The sequence below is a fragment of the Peromyscus californicus genome, unplaced genomic scaffold (genome assembly GCF_007827085.1).
Source record: "Peromyscus californicus insignis strain IS unplaced genomic scaffold, ASM782708v3 Scaffold_6__1_contigs__length_162567912, whole genome shotgun sequence".
NCBI lineage: Eukaryota > Metazoa > Chordata > Mammalia > Rodentia > Cricetidae > Peromyscus > Peromyscus californicus.
This window is the reverse complement of record NW_026294584.1, coordinates 45,509,958-45,534,572: the sequence shown is the minus strand read 5'-3', so window position 1 is coordinate 45,534,572 and position 24,615 is coordinate 45,509,958. Positions and strand designations below refer to the sequence as shown.

At 44.4% G+C, this 24,615-nt stretch overlaps 1 protein-coding gene across 6 annotated transcripts in view; it reads left to right on the top strand.

The window, feature by feature from the left end:
* Plxna4 (plexin A4) overlaps positions 1–24,615 on the top strand; it is a 465,281-nt gene that overhangs the window by 22,500 nt on the left and 418,166 nt on the right. The window contains exon 1 of one of the 6 annotated variants that reach the window (XM_052722109.1): positions 722–741. The exons of the other annotated variants lie outside the window; for them this stretch is intronic. The gene's annotated coding sequence lies outside the window, so the exon portion shown is untranslated. Of the gene's footprint in view, positions 1–721; positions 742–24,615 lie in introns of those variants that run through there. 6 annotated transcript variants of the gene reach the window in all.

Below are 24,615 nucleotides of genomic sequence, written 5' to 3'. Positions count from 1 at the left end.
CCCCCCTGTATTTTGAAGATGATGGGGCTGCTACCAACACAGTTTAGCCAGATCTGAGTAGGATGGCTTTCCCACTGTAGGGCACACCATCCTGGTGAACTGTCACTTCTCTTCTGGCCTCCAGAGAAAAGTAGGAGTCTCTGGTACATACTTTTCTCACTACAACCCCACCCCAGCATTTCTGTCACAGCCAACCTTTATTCTTCATCCCATCTACAGTGACAACAGAAGAGCCTATGGCCCAGAGAGCCTGTGCCATTGCTGGAGTGTGTGTCCTGATATTTTTGGTTTGAAAATAGTCATCATCTACATATCTGTGTCTGTATCTATAATCTTCTGCCACCATCCAAACAGTTATCCTTGAACAAAATTGAGGAGTTACATTTTTCTGTAAGCACACCATTCAATGTCTCCTTCACATCTCTCCTTTCCTTTCTTTAGACAGGGTGTCTAATCCTCTCTACTGTAGTTTATTTATTTTACTTAATTTATTTTTAGATAGGGCCTCACTCTGTAGACTAGACTGGACTTGAACTCACAGAGAGCTTCTCCTAACTCCTATACTATAGTTCCGACACCCGTATCCCAGAGGTGAGAAAGCCATTTTCACATGCTCCATTGACAAGTCTTGCTTCTTCTTGCACAGGAAACTATTTTCTTTCTCTTCCAGAATGATTTCTGCTTACCGTGTCCTGATTGACCAGAGGGGACAGAATTCCCTCAGTTTTGCTAAGCATCGGGGTAAGCCAGTGAAGACCCAGATGTCACACCCTCCCTTCCTTCCCCTTTTGTGCCCCCTCCAGTATCTGCTGATCTCAGGGACACAGATGTGATGGAGAAGGCCCACTGAGACAGGGCTTTCTTACACGTTTTCACTCATGGCCCCTGTTGCCTGAGACATTCTTAGGCGATCCTAAGTTTATAGGTATATGAAATAGGTTTATAACCCAAACATTTTCTAATTATAACTCATAAAGAGTTTATTTTAAAATAATGATTTCACAATTATATATAGTTTTGCCATTTATTAAAGATTAAAGTGAATTTGCATACTAGTAAAGTGGGCACACTTGTTTATTTTTACCTAAAGAATTAAATCTTGGCTGAATATTTGATACTGGCAGACACAGAACATTCTCAGCATTTTTCAGAGTTTATCATCAGTATTTTGATATTATCATCATCAGTGCAAAGAACACCACTTCATACAGATGCACAGCACAGAATGTCAGAAGTATGGCAAGGTCCATTTTAGAAATCGTTGGAAATTCTGTCCTAATCTGAAGCCAAAATTCATTTAATCATCTTTTTTTTTTAAATGAAACTTAAACTGGCAACTCAAACAGCAAGTTTAAGAATATTTATTTTTATTTGTGTGTATGAATGTTTGTACATGTATCCCGTGCTTGACTGGTGCCCCAGGAGGCCAGAGGTGGGCACTGGATCCTCTGGAACTGGGATTTATGGACAGTTGTGAGCTGCCACAATACGGCTGCTAGGGACCAAACCCATGTCCTCTGCAAGAGCAGCGAGTGCTCTTAATGGCCGAGCCATCTCTCCAGTGCCTCAAACAGCCAGGCTTTAAAAAACCTGTATACATTATTTTAAAAATTCTTTCTATTCTTTTTTGGAGATTAGAATATAATTACATCACTCCCCGCTTCTCCTTTCCTCTCCTAAACCAGCAGCTCTCGGCTGGTGGGTCATGAACCCCACAGGGGTTGCATATCAGCCTGCATATCAGACATTTACATTATGATTCATAACAGTAGCAAAATTACAGTTATGAAATAGCGATGAAGTAATGTTATGGTGGGGGGCGGTCACGACAAGATGAGGAACTGTATTAAAGGGTCACAGCATTAGGAAGGTTGAGAACCACCAGCCTAAACCCTCCTTCATATCCTTCCTTGCTCTTAAAAAAAAGTCTTACGTGCTGAGGGGTGACGGCAGAAAAATAATAAAAGTCTGTATTTTCCCTTATCAAATTGTTATGTTTTGACGAGAGCAAAAAATGTTGTGTGCAAGGTGCAAATAGTGCAATTCATCATGCATCAGGGTCTTGAACCTGAACTGAGACGCTTCAGGGAGTTCCTCATTGGTGTTGCTTGGCAGGATGGCATGCCCAGGGTAAGCTTTATGTGCTGTGTGTTCAGACCCGAGGCTGCAGTGGAACTGTGTGATTTAACATAGGGAGTGCTGCCCAGCACACCTCAGATTCATTACATGCTTGATTTTGAATTAATTTTTGGTTGTTAGACTTCCGGAAACCTTTGACTGCTGCCAAGGTTTTCTCCACCTCCACAGTCAATTATGTGGTGACCCACAGTTTAAGAAGCTTGGCGGCAGGCGTAGGTTGTTGAAAAAGCATAATGCTTGACCTGAGGAAGCAGCATGCCAGCGTGGCACTTCCAAGGATGTTGACTGGTACAGGGGACATAGATAGAACTTCTGGAACCTGACAGGGAAGCACTGTGTGTCTCCGCTGACCTGCTGTCTATGTTTCTCTGGCCCTTGGTGCATTTCCTTTCATTTGAGGAATCTGACAGGAAGTTCTGTCCCTGAGCTAATGGCTGATACCCCTTTGCTCTTCTAATGGGTCAGACCAGGTGATGTTTTGACAGTGCTGTGAGCCTCTTGGGACAAAACATGACTGGCCATAATGTGGAAAATCACTCAAGTGCCACTGAGAGCTGCCTTCTCTGGTGTCCCCACACTTCCTTTAATATGTGTCCTCACTGCCATTTCAGGAAATGTGGGCTTCAGGGTGAGCAGGTCACAGGCCACACTGGGTGCCAGAAACAGAGCTGAGGATGCAGGTCCCCCCTGGGCCTCTAGATCATACACGTGCAGAGATGAGTGCCAGGGAGAAGGCAGCAGACAACATGCTGTCTGTGAGCCTCACTTCTAGACTGGCTTCTCCACCAAGCAGAATGAAAAGGAAGCTAATTTCCATGGTATGGGGGTCCCATTGCACCTCAGTAGCCTACCCAGGGCTAATGAGCCAATTCTGTCACCTGGCAGGGCTTGCCATGGGCAATGCTGGGCAACTGGGAAAGATTGCTTGGTTTCTCACTCTCTTTGAGTCTGCTACATGGTCCACTCCCACTGGTGTTCCTTAGCTGGCTTTGGGGGAGGGGCTGAGGCACCCACGGATCTTGTACACATTGGGTGTCTCTTCTAACATCTGTCTCCAGGAAAATGAAAACCTTGGGGTTCTTCTGTGCAGGGATTTACAGCCCAAAGGAGTGGGCCTCCAGCTGGAGTGAATCAAGTTCCCATGCTCACCGGCGCTCCAGTGGTGAGCAGAGTGGGTAATTCTACTTCACCTGGAAGCCTCATACCCGCCAAGCTTTCCCTCCTCTCACTTTCTATAGCCTTCCTGCTCTGTTCAGAGTTGTGTTACAGGAAAGGAAATGTGGAGTTGAGGAAGGAGAACAGTGTTCTCTTAGAGGTGGGGACCTCTAAGGCTGCCCCTGAGGGTCAGGCCCCTGACTTCTCAAGGACAGGCATCTTAGGGTCAAAGGGAACCCAGATTTTGGGGGGACTAAGACTAACACCCCCAAAACAAATGACTGCTTCACAGACTCTTTGGGAGAGGGAGTGTTCTCTGAGAACCCAGCCAGCTCTCCTAAGCTTGTTCTCAGTATTTTCAATGCAGGTCTAGGAGTTAGGTCTTCGTACTGAGGTTCTGGGTAATTCTTCCAGCTGCGATCTCGGACACGGTCTCTGAATAGCTTTCCCAATACCAGTTAGCGTCTGTCCTTCCTGCTGGTCATGTTAACTCTCACCAGGAGCTTTCCTGTGGAAGGGAGGAGGCAGGGCAGGCACTTAGCTTCCCACCAAGGGTCAACTTTGGCTGCATCTTGGTCGCATTCAGGACATTGATTTTACATGTCCCCTCTCAGCAAACCTGTTAATAAGATTCCTTTCCTGCCTCTCCTTCCTTTCAGCCTGGCCCCGACTCCTGGTCAGACCTTGATTACATGTCTCATTGATTCCATTCAACTATTTATTAATACGCTAATTGGTATGTTCATTTAAAGGAGACTGACATCGCTTTTATAAAGTAAACGGACAGAGGTGCAGGTTAATGGAAACTTCTGTTTATTTAACATTGATGGCTGGTGTGAAGAGGATTCGTTTGGGATGTTAAAAGGACGCAGGGGTTTTTTCCAGGGCTCAAGTCACTTTAACTGACAGTCAGTAGCACTCTTTGAAAGGTGACACCTAGATCATATTTCACTTTCCTTCTGTGATCATGAACCCCATGGTTTGGCTAGAGAAACTGGAAGGTCAAAATTCACCTTTTGTGCAGGGCTGGCCAGACAGTCCTACGTGAACAGTTCTGATCCAGCAGGGACTCCCTGGCCATGTGGCAGCACCCAGGATGCACACTTACTGCTCTGGCTGTAAGACTGTCACGTTCTGCAAGGAAAAGCCTGAAAACGGATGAATATTGCTCTTCCTGATATTGGTCCTTCCTGTAGTTCTTGGGCTGCTTGGTGTTAATAAGGGCAGGTAAATTCCGTAAGAACTGCCAACTCTCAGTCTCATAGGGCTTGGTATGTACGGGGTTTTGCTCCACACAGTCATTCAGGATCCTAGGTTCCTTCTATCTTGTTGTTCCACTATCTCTGGGGCTTCGTAATTCAATACTGGTTTTTCTGCATCCCACCAAGAGGGGAAGGCAGAGAAGGTACAGAAGCCCCCACTCCTATGCTTTGGAAATAAATTCCAAGACTCCCTGTGGATACCTGAAAGCTGATAGTTCTAACTCTACAAAAAATACCATGAGAGTGTATCAATCTGATAACTGAGATGACTATTAAGTGGAGGTTACATGAGGGGTTGTTGAGGAAAAGAAACATATGTAATGTGACTGTGTGTTTGATTATGTGAGTCTGGAGAAACCTATGGATCAATACATGATGCCAACATTTTCCTGAAAGAAAGAGAAATGTAGTGTAGAAAGGGAGAAGACAAAACAGAAATGGGTTTAGATTTCTTTGGTGCCATTGGATGTTGGTAGCTAGGGGGTGGATTGAGACAAGGAGGTAAGCTAAGTTGATTTACTTTTTAGATCCATCTTAGTGGCATGGTAGATGGGTGAAGGGGCAGGACCTCAAAGTGAGAGAATTGGTCATGAAACATCACTTTGATTGATGAAAAGGTGATGGGGGGGTTGCCTTAGTTAGGGTTACTATTGCTGTGATGAAACACCACGACCAAAGCAATTTGGGAGCAAAGGGTTTATTCAGTTTATACTTGACATCACAGTTCATCATCAAAGGAAGTCAGGACAAGAACTCCAGGACAGTGACCTGGAGGCAGGAGCAGATGCAGAGGCTGTGGAGGAGTGTTGCTTTCTAGCTTGCTCCTCATGGCTTGTTTAGACTGTTTTCCTATAGAACCCAGGACTACCAGCTCAGGGATGGCACCACCTACAATGGACTCCACTCTCTTTAATGAATCAAGAAAATGCCCTGCAGGCTTGCCTACAGCCCATCTTATGGAGGCATTTTCTCAGTTGAGGCTCCCTCCTTTCTGATGACTTTAGCTTGTGTCAAGTTGACATAAAACTAGCCAATGTGGGAGTGGTGGGTTGAGGAAGTCAATGAGAGGCATAGAGAGGTGTTTGGAAGTGGGCCTAGATGGTAACTGGACAGGGCAGCTGAGGGGCATGGAGGAACCAGTGAGTAGCCATACTCCACCAAAGAGAGAAGTCAGGAACAGAGAACAGAAGAAGATGTGGGAAAATGTGAGCTGTTCTCGACAACCTGACTTTGAGAGATCTATAAAGCCTGGATAGAGATACATAGGGTATGGCTGTGTTGCAGTCTAGGAGTCAGGGTGAGAGAGAGCAACTGAGGTCTAGACTAGGGATAAAATAAGGTGTGGCCAAGGTAGCTACCCAGGGAAGTGGGTGACATGAGAATAGAGCCAAAGCCATTTCAGGACCATTGGCAGTCAGAGTTCCTGGGCTGCCCTTGTCCTCTGCCTACTGATGGTGGGAAGGTAACATAGACTTTCAGTGCCTTATAGCACAAAATGAAGTCTCATTTTGGTTAAGATTAAGATTGTGGTTTTTCTAAGATAGTTTGCTGCACTTGGATATATGTATCCTATGTAGTCTTTGCCACCCCAGGTATCCTGACCAGTGGCTGCCTTCTTAACCTGACCCCTCAAAATCCCTTCCTAAATCTCTCCTAGCACCAGGGAGCTCAGACCGTAACTTTGAATAAAACTTCTCGGATGGGTGAGGGATAATAAAAGGACCAGGAGAATAACAGAGAAAGGACCTTGGCCTCTTCTGTAGCCATGTCTGCATCTCTAGTAGGCCCATCCTCAGGGGAGTGCCTTAAGGACCAGTGTTCCATGGCCCACCCCTGAACATCTGTCTCCAGAAGAAGGATGCTACAGATGGAGGCTGTAGCTCAGGTTGGAGACCCAAATTCTACCTTTACCTTTTCTTCTAGGAAGTGGCCTCTCCCTTCTGAGGGAACTTCATTCTGGGGTATGGAAGTGGATGTGCGTCAGGGACCTCCTCCAGGGCATCAGTGGCAGAGTTAGGATGTCCAATGTTTCCCAAAGTCTGGACAGAGCTCTAGATTGCTCCTGGGTCCTAAACTCCTCTCCTTGTGAAGTGGTGAACTAACTTCTTGGTTTTCTCCCTCTCTCTAATGTGCAAACTATAATTCAGGTGTAACTCCACAAGGATGAGCTAGGAGTTCCTTTTTGAAATCATTGAGTTAATTAATTAGTTAATTAATTGTATGGCTTTATGCATGCCACAGTGAATGTGTGAATGTGTGGAGGGTCTAGAACAACTCTCAGGGGTCAGTTTTCTCCTTCCAGCATCTGGGTTCTGGGGATGAAACTCGGGGTGTCATGCTTGGTGAGCGCACTCTGAGCTGTCTCACCAGTCCTGTGAGACATAGGAAGAATAAAAATAAAAAAAAGTTTAAGTCCCACACTGCTTTACAAGCAAACACACCCCAAGGAGAACTTTAAAGATGCAGCCACAACTTAACCCAACTGTTAGTTTGCATGACTGATAAGGCTGCCTCTTTGCAAGCCCATTTTCAAAGACATCAAATCAGGCAGCAGACCAGGCAGAGGAAACCTGCCCCAAGAGGTATTTCACAGTCCATTTATTTTGAATGCTTTATATTCAGGGTCTGTGGGTCTGAGTTTCAGAAATCCTTGGAAGGACCTGATATATCACAAGTGTCTAGGTCACTATGTTGAGTCCCAGGGATTTAGAGTTGCCAGGTGCATCTCATGTGCATCCAAGTTGAGAACCATTTCAGGGTCAGAACTCAGCTGTTCAGTTCAGACCTCAGGACAATGAGAACTCACTGAAGGTTCTGTACACAAGAAGGTTTCCTTGGCTTGAAGTTTTCTTAGGTGGGGTAAAGGTGCTCTTCATGCAGATTAGGAAAGAGCAGGTTGATGTTTTGTTTTCCTTGTCTGGCTGGGTATTTATTGGGAAGCGTCATCGTGGAATTCCTGGGCTGGGTTATTGGCCATATCGTGACTGGCTGGTTGGGATGGATGGAGGAAATAGCAAACCCAAAACACCTGCTGCCATTCAGCTGCCGCTCTCTGATTGATGTCTCTGTTATCGGTGTCCACGGCTGAGCCCCCTTCTTCAGTTCTTTCCACCAAATAAACCCCCAAATCGCATGTGAACTGATGAGACTTAAAACAATTAACAAACAAACAAACAAACAAAAACACTTGCACTTGAAATTGCCCCAGGCTCATCTGCTTATCCTAGAAATCCTCAGTTATCTCCCAATTAGAATGAAATTCTACTCTGAATTAATTTTGCACTAGGATTTAACTTGATTAAAGGCAGAGGCTGGCTGGGTGAGTCTTGAGCTCCGTTTCCTCCTATGACACCAAGTGCAACTCAACAACCAGGACTCTCTCACCCCTTCCCAAACCCCACTGGATATGGGACGTGGCATTCCTCGAAACTCTTTTGAGGCTTTCCAAAGCGCTGCTTTGTCTGTCTCATCTCTCTCTCCCGACGAGCGGCCCTGGAGCAAAGCCACCCATTGAAAGGGTTCTGTGTGGCTGGGTTTTTCTTCAGTTTCATGTTTTGTTCGACAGCATTAGATCTGTTTGGGCTCAGACTCCCCGGGGCCGTGTGTGCGTCAATGCAGTCTTTCTGTCCTAATTTGGTCATGGTGATCTTGGGCTCTGTAGTTGTGGCTGCACAGAGAGGTGCCTTCTACTTTCATGCCATCCCCTTATAAGCTGCTGCATAAGATTGGGGACAGAGCCACCCAAAGAACAAAAATCAAGGCAAATTACTTGCTGCCTCCAAAGCCAGAGATTGGATTCTTCTGGTGGTTGAGTCTGTGGGGTCTTGATGTTTCCTGTGCTGTTGGAATGTCTGTCCTTTGTAGACAAGTAAGTAGGAATCCCTGTTAGTACTTCCAGGAGAAACACTACACCCAGGTTCCAGCTTCTCTTCTTAGCTTATGCCACCTCCTGGGTCTTCAGCCATGCCTTCTTGCAGTCAGAAGAATAGGAGAGCTGGCACTAGAATGAAGGAGGACCTTGGGTAAGTGTGATGGCAAACTTAGGTATCAACTTGATTCCTAGAAAGAGGAAACCTCAGTGGAAGAATTATCTTCATCAGATTGGTCTGTAGATGTCTCTATGGTGATTTTCTTGATTCTAGTTGATGTAGGAGGGCCCAGTCCACTGTGGGTGGTACCATCCCTAGGCAAGTGGGCTTGAGCTGTATAGGAAGGGTAGCTGATCATGAGCCTGAGGGCAAGGTGGTAAACAGCACTCCTCCATGACCTCTGCTTCAGTTTCTGCCTCCAGGTTCCTGCCTGACTTCTCTTAGTGATGAACTGTTGTCTGAAAATGCATACACAAAACAAATCATTTCCCTGCCTCAAGCTTCTTTTGACTGTGGTGTTTACCACAGCAACAGAAAGCAAACTAGGACATTTAGTAGTACTCAGAGAACCAATAATGAAAGCAAAGATGTCCACCATGGAAGCTTTAAGAAAGCATTATCCTGGAGGCTAACGGTAAAAACTCTGGAATCTGATACAGATTCAATTCACAGCCTGGCACTCCTTAGCTTGGGCAATGACTTAACAACCCCCTCCCCCTCCGCCCACCACCAAGATGACTACTTCTTCTGTGAAGTAGAGATGCTCTTCCCTTCTTCAAAGGTGAAGTGAAGTGTGTGTAAAATGTTCAGCCATGATGCTTGGCCTAGACCATACCTTGCTAAAAAGGATGGCCTTGTATATTTTCCTACTGGAAAAGACATTGACCTTTAAATCCTCTCTGCTGTTGGAATCAGGGAAACCATCACCATAGAGCTAGTTTGCTGTAATTCAGTTTACCTTTGCAATGTAGGAAGCACTTGAAAATGAATGCGTTTTTCAGGACATTCATAACTAATTGCCATCGTTTCAGGCTCCCTTCCTTGAATAGTGGAACCAGGTGGTCCACTTTGGCATTTGATTTGCCTATGTTCCTTTTATGGGTATCATGGGTCAGACTTATGATTTTCAAACCCTGCTTAGCCCAGAACTTGCCTGATGAACTTTGGGGAAATTATTCCTTCCTTAGCCTCATCTAAAACTGATTGAATTAGACTTTGCAAGAGTATTGGGAGTAAGGGGTGGGCATGGTAAACCTTCTCAATATATATATACATATATATATATATATGTATATATATATGTGTGTGTGTGTGTGTGTGTGTGTGTGTATCAAAAAGAAAAACAGAGACTGGGTGGGGCTACATGGGAGAGTTTAGAGGGAGGAAAGAGAAGGGATAATGACACAATTATAATTTTAGAATATAAAAATTATTTTTTTAAAGGGAGGAAGGTGAGTTTGATGGTAATCAGTTTCAGAAGCCCAAGGCAAGGTCATAGTTCACTGCTAGGCAGTTTGTTTCTGTCCTTTCCATTAATGGTGTTTCTTCTCCTCTCTGCTCTCCAGAGTATCATTAAAAAACTGAGTACTCAAGGGACACTCAGCATCTGCCCCGTTCTGTTCCTGAATCTAAATGAGTGTCTGGTTGTGTGTTAATGATGGCCCTCTTGGCCCAGGAGTTCTACATGATACTGGTACTACTGGAAATATACTTCCGAATGGCTTCCTCAATAATTCTACTTTCTTCAGTTCTTTAAAACTTGACTACAAGTTGGATTCCTTCCTCTTTTAGTTCCCCCAGCCTAGCTCTATAGCGTATTGACCTAAGGGCTGATAAATAGAATGGAAGATCAAGTTCATCTTGGGCAAATCCAGGGCAGTGGCTTCCTCTGTCTCTTTCCTTCATCTTTCTGGTCTTCAGACCTCTGTGTGAGGGTTCATGCCAGCTGTGACCATAGGGAGATGTGAGAAAAAGAGGACAAAAGCCTAAGTGTGTGGGTTCCTCTCTCACCAATTCCTGCTTTTTCTTCATCTTTTTCCACTTGGTACTTGTTATTCTTGCTAAGTTTAGAGCCATTGCTGTCTTCCAACCCCACCAGACAGACTGCCGGAGGATCTACTACTTCTTCGTATGAGAACATATTCTGGGAAGCACTGTGGGTCTCCCCTCCCACTCTTCCGCATCTCAAGGATAGGATTTAAATATTGCAAAGTGATCATATTCTGGAATCATGCCAGCTTTGTTTTTCCTAGAAATCATAGAACTCAAGGGAAGGACCAGCAGCCCTCAGGTCTGTTCATGTCTGAAGATCTTGCAGCATTCTGATAACATGGTTCAGGGTAGCAGGCTGGGGTCTCCCTTCTTGGCAGACAATGCTCTGAGCCAGGAGGGGGCAGTTCCTTATGATAGGAGCTGTTGGGTCAGCTCTTGGCCTGACCATGGAAAGGGAAACTAGATCACCCTGAAAGATCTTTAATTTGGTATCAATCTCCTGCTCCCGAGAGGAACTAAGGTTTGTAGCCTAGCAGTCTAGAAAGCATTGGCCCTCTTCACATGTAGGTTGATGTCCTCAGAAAGGACTAAGAGATACCCTAAAGCCTAGTGACTTTCAAATTGACCCAAAACTAATGGTTTTCAGATGTTACTATTCACCAGAGCCCCAAAAGCCAGATCATATTTTGTGTTTTGTTTATACCTGTGGAATGCTTTGCTGTGGCCAACATTTAAAGATTAGGAAATTGCACTTCAAATGTGGTTTTGCACTTCTGTAGAAACACAGGTCTGCCTGAGAATCCTGAACCTTTAATCCTGAATGGGACATCTGGAGGGGCCTGGAGCCACTTCCTGGTAGAGCAAGCTCTCCAGCTGGGAAGGAACACATCCTGCCTAGCTTGCTTGAGCATGTGATCTTACTTGTCTTTGGCTCTGGGTTGGCTCCTGCATCTGGGAGTCCTGCCCATGCTATAAGAATGACCAGAATATCCAGTGAAGGTACAGGTTTCCAGGCCCTGTTTCTCAGGGACTTTGCTTCCCTAGATGTGTTCCCGTTCCAAGAAATTGTACTGGAGGGCTAGTGGCCTAGAACCCAGGGTATGGTTTGAAATGAGAAGGGAGAATGTGACCGTCACAAACACGACCAAGAAAATCCTATTGATGACAAAGACATGTATCTATCTTTGGTACAGGGTCTAGAGTCCTGTGTTATGTGCGGGCATGGAAGACCCCCTCAACTGTGTTTTGCCCTCACCCGCATGGGTGTGGTCTGGAAGGTGCCACCTCCTTTGTGGTTCTGATTGGTGGGCAATGGTTGCCTCACTGAAGCTTCTGGAGAAACAGAATGATGCCCCTTGCTACTGCTCTTTCAAAACGGAGGCCTCATGTTAGAGCCAGTACTAGGAGTGCATGGAAATGATTCCAGAGTCAGCAATGAATGCAGGAATGTGACCCAGAGTGACCAGAAGGAACAGGAGCTGAGAGAATAGCCAGAACACTTGGATCCCTGGTACTTGGACTCTCTTGTGTATTCTACTTTTTATGGTCCTAGAAGCATCATTTCCTTATACCTACCATCTAGTCCTTTGCCTATCATGCTACCATGATATTTCAGTCTGAATATTAGCTTTGAGTATAGACAAGGTGGTGTTCCTGAAGATGTGGCTAGAGCAAGACACTCTGTGTTCTCTGTAGAAGGAAAGTGTCTGTTGGCCTGGCTCAGCAGGTGCACCACTCTGGAGCACCTGCCCACCTGGGACAGATGTTTAAGCCAGTACTCTCTTGGACAAGCTCCTAATGACTGGAGTTGTTACGGGCAATTGGCCACTTACTAATATGTTTCTAGGATTGGCTGGTTATTAATGGTGCCCCTATTCTGCCTCAACCTTCTCCTCTTGTTATTCCACCAATCAGCAGAAATAGAACCTCTACCTCCTGCTGGGTCTAGACTTTGCAGGTGCCTGATAACTTAGTGGATGGTGTCAACCAATCAGCCAACCTTTCCCTACATAGCAACACTGACTTTTCTTAGCCACCTCTGCCCCATCTCACTCCTTAACACCTCAATCCTAACTTATCCTTATCCTCACCTTTTCTTCTCTTCCTGTAAAAACCATTCATGGAGCCCTTCCTACCTCAGAATTATAGGAATTCAGCAGCTGTTTCCCCTTTTTTATGGAAGAAAAACTTTGATAGGAAAGGTGTCAGAACACGCTCCCATGGAGGACCCTTCTTGGAATTGTGTAATGAGAGAGCTGAGAAGACCTTGGGTCAATTCATGGCTGTGCTCTCGGGTAGCAAGTATAGAGGTCAGCTACCATGACAAGCATTTGGATTCAGCAGTGAATTGGCAAACATGACCTCACCGGCAGGGACTTGATAATCTATTTCTGAGACAATTTTCCTCAGCTTTCACTTTGCTGTAGTAAGGTTTTCAGTCACCTACACACTTCTATGTTTTAATGTTCATGAGTTGCAGCAAGGCTACACATGAAATCTTACAAATCGATACCAGGAGACAGAGTCCTTTAGGGGAGAGTTACAAGGAACTTTCATACAACTTGAGTCTGCAGGATACTGGGAGATGGGTCTCCACTCTCTTGAATTTCAGGTGTGAAGAGCAAGAGGAGTCCTGGGATTGGATAAGGAAGAAGCTTTTTGTAAGTCTTATTGATTTGGTGGAGACAATTAATAAAAGAAGGTAAAAGCAAGCAGGTCCTGTGGTGAGCTTTGCCGGATGTGGCTGGCTCACTCTCTTCAATAGCTCAGCTTCACCTTAGATCGATGCCAGGCTCTGTAATTTATTTATGAAATTATATAGCCCTTCCTCTAGTAACATTTTACTTTTATTTTATTTCATCTTCCAGTTCCCTACAGTGGAAGCAGGAGTTATTTCCTCATAGGAAGCTGCCTTTTGACACTTATTCATATAAATGGAAGAGCGGATGGGGGAAAATAGCTGTAGTGTATGGTAGACATTTAGACCAAAAACGATGTGATTATAGTTTAAAGGTTTACATTTTTATTGAATCAACCCCCTAGAAACCCAGCAAGTTAATCCTAGTGGTCACTGTTTTATCACTCAGTGGAACCTATAATGACAATCTATGGCGTCCCCTAGCATCACCTGTCTCCCAGGGATTGAATGTGTCCCTCTTATTCTCTACATACTTGAGTCTATTTCTGTGTGTCCTTTGTTTTCTATAGTACCTCCTGGTTCGTGTTTCCATAGTTCAGAACCTCTGTATATTAACAAGCATCCCTCAAAAGGATAATATTGCCAACCAACTTCATAGATAATGTCTGCTATCACAAAATAGGGTACACTCCCTCTATCTCCCCAAGAGGTTGTCCTCCAGCCTGATCATAGTGACATAGATGTATCCTCATGTGACCTTGTCCCTCATGGAGTTTTCTGGGTTGGAGAGGGGCCATTGTCACTCACTTCTGACTGAGGTCTTTCCCTGGAGCAATGGTTAAAGGACAGGTAACTGTGGTTGAGACCACATTTCCCCCTTTGTCTGTGAGTCCTCCATGTTCAAAGCTCAGTGTCACTTAGTCAATTGGCAAATCAGCCATTCTGCTATTTTATCTTATTTCCTTCATCTGGATGTGTTCTTATCCTCTTATTCCTGTCTTGATCTTCTGGTTGGTACACAGTATTCATCCAGGAGTCCTGTACTCCCATCTTTCCATCATCCTCTTCACACTATAGCCCCAGTGCAGCTGTGTGAATACCTCTTCTCTTAGAAAATCTGTTAATTCTCCTTCCTGATTTGGAGTTTGGGGCATAGTATCGAAAGGCATTACCCCCCCTCCTTTATTGAAAATAGATTTTTCTCCCACATAATATATCCCACTTAGAGTTTCCCTTTGCTCTATTCCCCCCAGTTCCATTTCACCAGGATCCACTTCCATCTGGATCTATTCTCTTTCTGTCTCTCATTAGCAAACAAACAGGCTTCTAAGGGGTAACAGTATAATTACTATACTATACTATACTATACTATACTATACTATACTATACTATACTATACTAAACTATACTATACTATACTATACTACACTATACTATACTATAACTATACTATGAAAAAAAACTAACACAGTGGAATTGAACAAAACAAACAAGGAAAACACCCCAAGAAGAAGCTACAAAAACAAGAGATTCACTTGTTCACACACTCAGGAAACCCATAAAAAACACTAAACTGAAAGCCACAATGTAGACATGGAGGATCTGGTGTAGACCCATGCAGGCCCTGTGCATGCTGCCTCAGTCTCTTGAATTCATATGAGTTTTGATCCTGTTGATTTCCATGACCTTGTTTTCTTGGTGTCCTCCATTCCCTCTGGCTCTTACTTTTATCTGCCTCCTCTTCCACAGGGTTCCCTGAGCTCTGAGGTGAGGGATTTGATGGAGACATCCTGTTTATGGCTGAGTGTTCGAAGGTCTCTCATTCTCTGTATAATGTCTGGCTGTGGTTTGTTCCCATGTGTGGCAGGAGGAAGCTTCTCTGATGATGGCTGAGCAAGGCACTGATATATACTCACTGTACCTATGAGTATAGAGAATGTCATTAGGAGTCATTTGATTGCTACCTCTTTTCGGTAGAACAGTAGTACTTGGTTTTACCCTTGGTCCCTGGGCTGTCTAGTCTTTGGTTCTTGGTCACCCAAGCAGTGTCAGGTGTGGGTTCTGTCTTGTGGGGTGGGACTTAGATCAAATCAGGCGTTGGTTGGTGACTCCTGGCAGCTTTGTGCCATACCACCATTGCACTAGCGTATCTTGCAGGCAGGACACCATTGTTGATCCAACAGTTTGTGGCTGGGTTGGTGCTAATGTTTCTGAAAGACATAGCCTTTCAAAAATTTTAAAAATATTTCAACTCTATTTTATGTGTATGAGTTTTGGCCTGCATGTACATCTGCGAACCAAGGTATGCAGAGCCCAGGGAGGCCAGAAGAAGGTGTCATTGGGTCTCCTAGAACTGGAGTTACATATAGTTATGAGCCACCATAGAGAAGCTGGGAATTGAACCTGGGTCCTCTTGAAAAGCAGCCAGTGCCCTTAACCACTGAGCCATCTCTCCAACCTGGAAAGACATAATCTTGAATGACACAATCTCAAATATTCAAATCTTAAAAGAACAGCATCCTTAAAGTATAAAACTGTGAAGATCCAAATCCCCAAAATATAACTCTGGGGAAAGGGGTATAATTCTTTTAAAGGTCTTTATTTACATTTTTTAAACTTAAAAAAATCTGAGATTATAATTTAATTATAGCATTTCTCCCTTCCCTTTCTTCCCTCCAAACCATCCTATATATCCCTCCTTGCTCGCTTTCAAATTCATGGCCTCTTTTTTTTTTTATTAATTGTTATATGCAAGTATGTGTATGTATATGCATACATATTCTGAAATATAACCTGCTCAGTTGTATAGTGTTTCTGGTATGTATACGTTTTCAGGGCTGATCATTTGGTATTGGATAACCAATTGGTGGACTCTTCCCTAGGAAAGACTCTCACTCTCAGCATTCCTCAGTTGCCTGTAGTTCTTTGTGTAGGGTTAAGACCTCATGGGCTTTCACCCATGCACTTTGACAAGTCTATTGGTATCTTCTTTGCTCAGCTCATTTCTGGGCAGTCACGTATTTACATTTTTAAGGAGGATTTATCTGAGAAACATTAAAATAAGCCACAACAGAACACTTCTCAGATACTTTGCATGAGAAAATAGGCAATAGTAATAATGTATTTTTTCAAACATAAACACTCAGGTATGCAAATGACAGTTGAATGAATAATGACTGTGAGCAGGAAAACCACTTTCATAAAGAAATAGATCATAAAGCAAAATGCGTAAATATCTGTTACTATGGCTGGTAATTGTGTACACCCAGTTTTATAACTGTAGTGATCTGAAATGTCATGGTAGATGACCCTAGGTCCTTTAATAAGATCAGCCAAAGCCAGCACTGGCTCAACACTTGCTTACACTGTTCCCTGAACATTCAAGACCTCAAGGATCTTTTTCTTTCACAAATACAGACACATAGAAAGGACATCTCTTCATTTATTCTGGAACTTTCAGGGCATTTGTATACATACACATGCTTGCACACAATGTCAACATTGAGATAATATACTTTCATAGATTTAGCAAAAAAATATAACAATTCATGCTGAAAAGAGGAAAAAAACTTTTAAAGAGTTCAGTGCCTATCAAGCGTGGGAACATTTGTCTCAGGACTGTAAGCGAGCCAGCCCTTACAGGTCCTGCTGAGAACGTCAGTTCTTGAAATGATAGGAATACTCTACTGTGTTACAAGTAGTTACCAGACAGAAGAAACCCAATGCTATCAGGGAGAAGACACTTTATCCTTCTCTCCAATTATTTTATGCAAACAAATGTTTGAAAACAATGCCTAACTTTCTTCAGAGATAAACTAGTACAGGATGAACCAAGTCCACATGAACAAGAACCAGCTAAAGCGATAGATGCACAGTTTTTCTAGATACTCAAGTTAGGAAGCACTAGCTTCTAAAATAAACAGACTTACTATTCCCAAGTGGAAATAAAACAAGGCTAAACATTTGGCAGCAAACAGGGAACTAGAGAAATTATATAGTAGGTTTAAAACAAAGATTAACTCTAGAATGGAAAAGTGCAGCAATTTAAATGTTATTTCAATAGGCAGATATAAAAAGAATCAGAAACAACTGAGGAGATAATAAAGTGGGGGACAGGGCAAAAGAAATCACCCCAAATAAAAGTTAAGGGTCTTTGAGGTGACTTATATACTTAATTGGAGTTTGTAAAGAAAGAGAATTAGGAAATTGTTACTCGAAGAGGTAGTAGCTCTACATTTTCTAGAATGGAGGGAAAATATCAATGCACACATTCAAAGGGTCTACAAACTCCAAGGAAGATACAAACAAATAAACCAACATCTAGCCACACCATAGTATAAGCAGAAAATTGAAGACACACCGTTCTACTGCGGAATCTCCAGTTGCCCCCAGTGTCTTGTACCAGTACCCACCCTTTCATTTTCATCTGTCCAAAGGTAACTTGTTGTTTACTAAGCACATTCTGATGATCCTGTTTTCATCTCCAACTAGATTTGTTATTTAAATGACCAATGATAACTTGAGGTCGACAGTAGTAGTACTATTTCCTTGACTCTTGCAATCATATACCTATTTCGTTCCAGTTTGTCCTTGTCACCAGCCACACATTATTTTATTTAACCCCACAACACAGCCTGGGTTTTTACATAAAAATGGAACCCACCAGCCCTCTGTGGATGCATGTAGCACTTGACTTGTCATTTGCACATGAAGGCAGTTTCATCTAGGGCAAGGCCTCGCTAAACTGTGGGTTGCAACTATGCATGGGATTGTATAACTGAATGTGGGTAGGTGTCAATATTTGTTAATAGCAAAAGGTTTCTGAATACACACTGACCAAAAGTTAATTCAAGATCAAGTGCATAAGGAATTCTAGGTAGTTCTGTCATCACTCACCGGTGTTTCAAGACATGACTTCACTCCAGCTGTGGTTCTTAACACACCGTATGCATGCCTTCACACCACTCAGTGCCATGCCCAGATGATGCCTGCGATACCTTGGCTCAGATTTGAAATCATTGCATGGTACAGATTCCAGTGCATACAAAACTTACTGCTCTTGGGAAATCTAATGGTTTAATTACAGAAAACAAAGACTTTTAATATTTTCCTTCCATTGTTTCTCAGCATATAAATATCAAATTAGTATATTGTTGGATTGCATTGTATTAAACAAGTGGGTATGTCAGTTCATGAGTAAATTTCTTTTATGACTGGTAAAATTACACATATGTCAAAGAATTGTTTTTAAAAGAATTTTAATGATTTGTTATCACTAAATATTTGATTTTTATGCCTCCTTTTTCACCTATATTCCTGTGTCATGTAAACCTTAAAAGAGTCATTAATAGAAAAAGTTTAAGATGCCTTGCTCTAGGGGAAGTGTCTAGCACCTGACGTGGCTCATACATAGTAGGCACTCATTCATGTTACAAGTAGGTCTCGCGTGTGGCTCAACCCCACAATGCCTGTGTCTCTATTAAAAAGTCTGAATAGGTACAAGCATTGGAAACTGTGACCCTGTCCCCACACCTGCCCTAGCAGCTCCTGCTCACACGTTAAATTGAAAGTAGCAACCAATGTTCTATTTAAAGTGCCCTCGAAAATGGTACTCAAGTGTGTAACAAAGCTATTTCCCTGATGTGGGCAAGGTATTTATGGAGAGGTTGTTTTTCCTTTGGATAGGGGCCTTTATAACCAGAAGCTATTATATGACACCTGTGTAGATGTCAAAAGAAAAACAACAGAAAAAAAGAAAAAGCAAAAACCCCCACCAAACTACTAGTTACCTCCATCTCTATCAAGACAAAAATCTCCCCGGTTATTTTCTCCATCAGGCCATGTCTCTTCCATCAGTATCTAAGGATCACAAAATATGACCTGAGGCCAGGAAAGTTGAAGCAGGAATTGTCCAGAGCAGAGAGAATAATTGCAATTTTGCTATTAGCATTCCAGTACTGACTCTCTCTGGGTTTGTTCACCACCTCAGTTTGACAGCTTAATGGCTTGCGGGACAAGGAACATTTTAGCGCGGTCAGTTGCTAGTCTGTGGGGAGGGGGAAACTGGAGAAAGCACAAGGTGGAAGTCCCTAGAGAGCGGGGCTGTGCCTGGGAACAGAGGTGTTAAGTCAGGAGAAATGGGCACCGACGTCATCAGAGCTGTAGGTCATCAATGCTTCAGGGGAACGGTGATTTGTGTGTGCCTCTAAGTGCTGTTGCAACAGCCCCCCTCTGGTTCTCTGTCTGGGCAGTGCTACTTTGGGCATTTTTTGAAATAAATCTTTATTGATTCCACTGATTAAATCTCCTTCTTGCACTGTTGACCCACAAAAAGTTTTACCTTCTGAGCAGTACACACATTCAACCTTCTTCTTGCATCCCTTGCCCTTCTTTGAGTCATAAATAGTAACTGTTACAAAGTTTTAAAGATAGGTCCACCCCACACCCATTCTCTTGACCGAACATCAGTTTCCTTTAGGTGCTTTTGGAGAATATGGGGACTCCCAAAGACCCACAGCACTGGGATATGTTTATGTACTCCCATGGAAGTGAACATCTAGCCTAGGTTGGTAGAGAGTAAGTGAGCTAGAGGCCATAGCATAAAGGGAGTAAAAGGAATGTCTAAGGTGGAACCTAGCAATGAAACCCAAAGTAAGAATTCTGGTAACTACAATGGGAACATGTCTCATGACACTTGTCATTCCTCCCTGACATTGTTGTGATTTGTTTGCTGGAAGGTGGCCTGTGGCATCGAGTTCGTCTCTTCTTGCAGACTTTGAGTGGTCAGGGTTTTTGCATGGAGGTGCTGGAAGCAATTTTGTGTGTAAAAATTCTTTATGATTGAGAGCCATCTTGTACTACTTGCAGGAAGAGAACCCATGACTTACTGTATCCTAAAGCCAGGTACACTCAGACAGCCACTGAAGCTTTTAAATATTTCTAGAGGCCCATGGCAGAGGGCACTTGCTCCTGACTGAGAACTTCTGGTTGAGCCAGGTATGATAGCTCATACCTGTCATCTCAGCACCAAGGAGGCTGGGGCACAAGGATTGCTATGAGTTAAAGGCCAACCTGGGCTACAGAATGAGTCCTAGTTTACAAAATCAGAAAACAAGGCAAACAAAAAAGGAGAGAATGGTCAACACCTGTCCTCTTCCTGGGGAGATGGTCTATTTAGATTGACAGCCCAGAGGCCTTGAACAATTCACTTCAACACTTCTAGACTCCTTCACTAGGGAGAGAATAATCTCTCAGATTTATCAAGAAGACAAATTTAGCAAGTATTTACATAAATGTGCAGGGTCCCTTCTACTGTTTGTAACCAACCACACAAGGAAGCATCTGCCATCATTAGGCCAATTTTAAGTTGGCAAAATTGCTTTGAGTTCTACCTTAACGTGTTAATTAAGGATATGCCTCAAGCTGGCCCATCATTTGGGTCAGTGGTTCTTAAACTTGAACATGCTTCAGAGTCTCCTGGTGGGCTTGAGATCCTCAGATTGCTGGAACCTGTGTCCAGGGTTCCTGACTCTTCAGAGCTTAGTGGGTTGGAGAGTGTGTAGTTCTAGCAAGTTCCCAGGTTGGGCTGCCCTGAGGACTGAGCACATATTGAGAACCCCTGACTTGAGTTTTGCAATGCATAAGTCCCAATAATTTGCAGTACACATCCCTCTCCCCTACCCACACAACCCCAGGGATTTGTGAGGCTTTATGTGGCCTTAGATGGGCTGCAGCAGTATGGCTGGGAGGCAGCTGGGCTGTAATGTCGATCTACTGAGACTCCTGGGTCCCTCAGGCCATGAATGGAGGAGGCTGAGTCCTCTGTAGGCACTAATGAGGCCCTTGAGCCTTGTAGCAGAAGAGAGATGGGCAGGCTGGTTGGGAGTAGCAGCTACAGGGAACCAGACAGGGACTAGGGAGGTTGGGAGGTCACACAAGATGTGCCTCATTCTAGGACCCGAGAACTACGCTCAGAAAATGTAACTATTTCTGTGATGTCTGTGGTTTTTGAGGCTAGCAGCTTTGCATTTTCTTTAGCAAGGTGTCATGGCTAGCTTCAGTTGTCAACTTGACACACCTGGGAAGAGGGAATCTCAGCTGAGGAACTGTCTCTGTCATGGGAGAGAGCCCAGCCCACTGTGGGTGGTGCCATCCCTAGGCTTGTGGGCCTGGGCTGTAGAGGAAAGGCAGCTTGAATAAGCTGGGAAGAGTAAGCCAGTAAGCAGTATTCCTCCATGGTCTCTGCTTCAGTGCCTGCCTTGGCCTCCTTTGATGATGGACTGTAACCTGTGAGTCAAATAAACCGCTTCCTCCTCAAGTTGCTTCTTAACAATTTAAGTATTTTAAATTATTTGAGAATGGCATACATGAGTACTGAACTTACATTAGTTCCTTCTCTTCCTTCCCCCTTCCAACCCCTCCTATAGCTCCTCCCCCTCCCAAATTCATGACCTATTCTCTAGTTCGTACTATTCACACATATGTGTATATGAATACCCTTCGTTGGGACCATTTAGTGCGGCTTGCAGGTATATGTGTCTCAAGTTGCTTTTGGTCAACTTTTATCACAGTAACAGGGAGACAAACTAGAACACAAGGTCAGGCTGGGTAAAGAGGAGGCAAGGAAAGATTTCCTTCAGCCATGCTTGGACTAGGGCTCTCAGCAGTCATTTGTTAGGGTGACTGATGGCTGGAACCAAGGTTCAGGAAGCCCAAAGAGAGGCCAACGAGGCACAACACAGCTGCCAACAGTACTCATGAATGCCCTGGCAGCTGTCTACCCCACCCAGAGGTTTCAGTATTAGCGCTAGACCTACTTTCGTTGTTAATGGCTACGTACCGGGGCTTATGTACTGCACTTGGTTGCTGTTGTAGGGATGGGTCCCATTTTCAAAACCCATTGCATAGATCGAAGCTGTAAGTTTGAGAGATGTAGAAATGTGCTCAGATTCGTACAATGAGCAAAAATCAGCCAGGCCAGTAATACCTCAGAAAAGCCCAGGCCTGTAATCCATTTGTTCCAGTGTTTACTTACAACCCTGGTTCATGCTTGTCTAAATCAGGGAAGAGCCTTTCCATACCACAGGGACAGTGAGGTTCCATTCAGTCGTCGGAAGCAACTGTCCTGGGCCAGGTGCAGGCTTTGGATTGGCTCTGCCCAAGCTTTGTCCTTGATGGGTTTAGTACTCAGAGATCTGAGTGCTTCCTCTGGGTGGGCACCCCATTTTCTTTCTCACTGGGCTGCTGTGTGGGTCCTGATGTGTCTCTGGGATCCTGAGAGGAAAGGCAGTAGCACCCTCCACCCGCCCACCCAGGCAGAAGCTCCTCTGCAAGCCAGGCTTTTCCAAGTCGGTTGCCACACACACCTCCTTGTCTATGTGAGTGGCGGCAGGGGGAGAGGTAGGGGAGAGGGAAGGCGAGGACGGTAATGTTCCGATGTCTTTCCCTGGATGACCTAGAAGCAAGCAGGTTGCGCTGGGGTGAGACCATCGGTGTGCTGAATCCTGTAGAGACAATGCTCTTTGATGAAGGGTTTTCTCTTCTGCTAGTTTGATAAATGATCCCTCGCTGTGGGAAGAGGGGGATTCCTGGCTGAGCAGGTTGGGTGTGGTGGGCCCCACTGCCTGTGCACCTCCCCACGAAATCAACAATAGAGCTCATTGCTTGGAAGGGGTCTCAAGTCAGAGAAAGACCTTTTCATTTAGTTTTAATGTAGGCTTCCATGCTTACCGGTGCTTTGCCTGTCATTATGGATTTGACCCCTTACTCCCAGAGGGCCTTTGGCCTCTCCTTCCATTTTGCTCTGGGCCTTCATCTGCCCTTTTTTGTGTATAATGTGAATTGGAGAGAGCTGTGAGGAAATGCCTTCACCCTCTGCTGGGTCCTATCCAGGCTCTGGCAAGGTATATAATGCTATTTAGTTCCAAGTCATCTGAAATCCTGAGTCTGGCTGTCTGACCAAAACAGGGCGTCTCCAAGAATGCCCTTAAAGGGGTCTTGGGCAAGTGAGATGGCTCGATCTGTAAAGTGCCTGCCTCAATGTGTGAGGACCTGAGTTTGGATCCCCAGAACACATCTAAACTCTCAGTGATGGCCAGAGACAGGCGAATCCCTGGATCTCACTCAGTGGCCAGCTAAATTCCAAGCCAATGAGAGACCCAGACTCTAACAAAGTGTGAAACTTACCTGAGGAATGATGTTCAAGGTTGTCCTCTGACCGCCACATGCCCATGTACATGTGTGCACATGCTTACACATGTATACCCACTCAGACACAAATGTGAGAGCATGCATGTACACTCCCCCCCCCCCCCCGAAAAAAGGTCTTGACTCAGGACAATGAATAAAATAAAGGACTAGGGTACCTTGCCCCAAAGCTGCTTCATTAATGTCCAAAAGGGATCCTTTCTAATCACTCTATTAGTAATTCCTAGGAAGCTCAATTATGTTGAGCACATGACCTGTCCAACCTGTGTCCAGGGAGAGGATGGATATCTGTTTTCTGAGTGCAACAGCGGCAGCCTAACCTACTGCTGTTCAGGCTCAGGCACTGTAGATTCTGAGAGGATGGAGACCACTGTCTTCTGACCTCCCTTGGATCTTCTCTATGGACCAGAGAGGTAGAGGAATTTCCTGTGTGGCAAGCAGTCTGACACGGGCAGGTGTGGGTGGGGCTTCTTGTTCTTTTGAAATAAGCAAAACCAAAAAAGAAAAAAACAAACAAAAAAAACAAAAAAACAAAAAAACAAAACAAAACAAAACAAAACAAACCAACTAGGGGCTCATGACATCACTCAATTGGCAGAGTGCTCACCTAGCATGCATACAACCCTGGCTGCAGCGCCTACTACTGCTCATGTGTGCACACGTTCATATGTAGGTGTGGGTGTGTTGTTCCTCAGGTGCTTTCCACCTTTTGATTGAGATGGTCTCGTCCATTGGTCTGGAACGTTGCCAGGTAGGCTAAACTACCCAGTTGGTGAACTAGTTCCGGGGTTTGCCTGTCTCTATCTCCCTCCTATTTTGCCATCACTGGGTTGACAGGTGCATGCTTGTAATCCTGGCACTTAGTGGGGAGGAGGAGTAGAAGAAACCGAAGTTCAAGACTATCCTTGGTTACATAATGATTCAAGGCCAGCCTAGAATACACGAGGCCCCAGATCAAACAAAACAAAACAAATACAAACAAAGCAAGCCCCTTCTCCTGTGCCTCTCACTGCCCTGACTTTTGGGATCCCAGGACCTAGGACTTGATAAACTCTAGTGCCACTTTCTAGTAGCTTCTCCTGATTTGGGAGATGGCTTACAAGTCACTGCTGTTGTAGGGACAAGTTACTGTCTTGCATTTGCTCTGGTTTCACAGCCTGCCTGCCTTTTTCACAGCTGCCTCTTGTGTGGGGCCTCTGGGCCCATTTGCCCAAGGACCAGCAGCCTAATTAGTCTCCAGGTGTCTGGAGTCCCGGTAGGAAGGCCTATATCTGGCGGGTTGACGCAGCGAAGGAGGCGTGGCTTGCCAGGTGTGGGCCCTGCAGGTACTGAAGAAAGCTTTATCTTGAAGTTA